General features: G+C 36.4%; 1 non-coding gene across 1 annotated transcript; it reads right to left on the reverse strand.

Moving 5' to 3' along the window:
* Positions 1–245: 245 nt before the first annotated feature.
* Positions 246–352, reverse strand: LOC143986164 (U6 spliceosomal RNA). Its single transcript, XR_013276381.1, has one exon. It is a non-coding gene; the product is annotated as a U6 spliceosomal RNA (small nuclear RNA).
* Between the last annotated feature and the right edge of the window lie 1,268 nt (positions 353–1,620).

Below are 1,620 nucleotides of genomic sequence, written 5' to 3' on the forward strand. Positions count from 1 at the left end.
AAATTTTACTCATATGTTGCGGCTGAAAGCACATCAAGCCCATGTGGGCTTATTTAATAATTTGCTCAAAGTGCAGACCTTAATATTGTCACCCATAGCAACCAATTTGTTTCCTTCTTCTACTGATCTGTGACCTCAGTAAAAAAATAACTGTTTGCTATATACTGCAGCACAACTACCTACTTTTTATTTTACCATATGCATTTTAGGACACACTTCAACATGCAGTATTCTTTTTTTTTTTTATAAATATGGAACGCTTCACGAATTTGCATGTCATCCTTGCGCAGGGGCCATGCTAATCTTCTCTGTATCATTCCAATTTTAATATATGTCCTGCCGAAGTGAGGACAACATGCAGTATTCTTACTTTAACATTTGGTCAATTTCACTTCAAACCTTGGTTAGTTCAAAAGCTGGTTCAAAACTTGGTTAGGTATTGGGCATCCACCTCATTCCTAAAGGCTTCTTTCTCCTCCATATCTTGACTATTTGCATGTTATTCTCCTCACATATCCTCCTCATTCCTCCTCTGAACCTCAGCCACGTTTTGGATTTCCTCCTCCATGTTCTTGATTGTTAGATATCATCCTTAGTTGTCCTCTAAATCTTGGTTTCCCACCCTTCCCAATTATTTGAAACCTCGTTTTTTCTCAACCTCACTCGTCATACTCATATGCTGTCCTCACTCATTGGCTTCAGTTTTCAGCTTAATTTGTCAGCATCATTAGTCATCTCATGACTTACTTGTCAGTTTCAGTGTACCTTGTTTGCCTTAGCAGCCAGTTTTTATCATAAACTTAACCCATCAGTCTCCATGTCACTTTAGTCATCATTCTTACTTGTCAGCATCATTTATCCTCCTAAGTTATGATGAACTGAATGCCCAGGGCTCATATTCTAAGTAAACTGTGCAAAGTTCATGAAAGCTTGTGTGCCGAATTCAAACCCCATTGAAGTCTATAGTAGTCAAATGATAAAAAACAGTAGTGACCATTTTCTAGGTTAATAGACAAGGGATTATCAAACAATTAGCATTGGGGGCTGGACACTGCTCTGTACTATGCCTAATGAATGCCCGCCCTTAACCTGCCTGTGAAGTCGTGTTGTATACAACCTACTGCAGCAAAATTGACAATCACAATGAAAAAATGCATGCAGACAGCTTTTCAAATTCTGGAGGTCCCCTTTAAAGTTGAACTAAACTACCTCAACCAACAATATTTTTAATCCTTATGGTGCTGGCAATAGTAAATAGATGGGAAGGCATAATATGTTTACTTGTTTTAAACTTTTTAACATTTCCTCAGTTGCTTCCTTGTTCCTGGCTTAGACCAAAATTATGTCATACATCCTAAGCATTTTTTTTTCTTTCAATGGATTTCTCAGCTAAGCACACCCTCCTGTCCCCATGCCTAAGCTAAGGGCAGATAGATTCCGGGAAGTAAATGCTACATCATCTGCCCTTACTCAAGAAGACTAGAAATGCTAGAAGTGTTTTTAAAATAGATTTTAACAAAATAAGGCTTGGAAATATGGATGGTTGATTGAGATTTCTTTGAATATTAAAAAAAAAAAAAAAAAAAAAATATATATATATATATATATATATATATATAT

This window comes from Lithobates pipiens, unplaced genomic scaffold (genome assembly GCF_037356315.1).
Source record: "Lithobates pipiens isolate NorthernLeopardFrog02 unplaced genomic scaffold, aLitPip1_a1.2 Scaffold_16, whole genome shotgun sequence".
NCBI classification, from domain to species: Eukaryota; Metazoa; Chordata; class Amphibia; order Anura; family Ranidae; genus Lithobates; species Lithobates pipiens.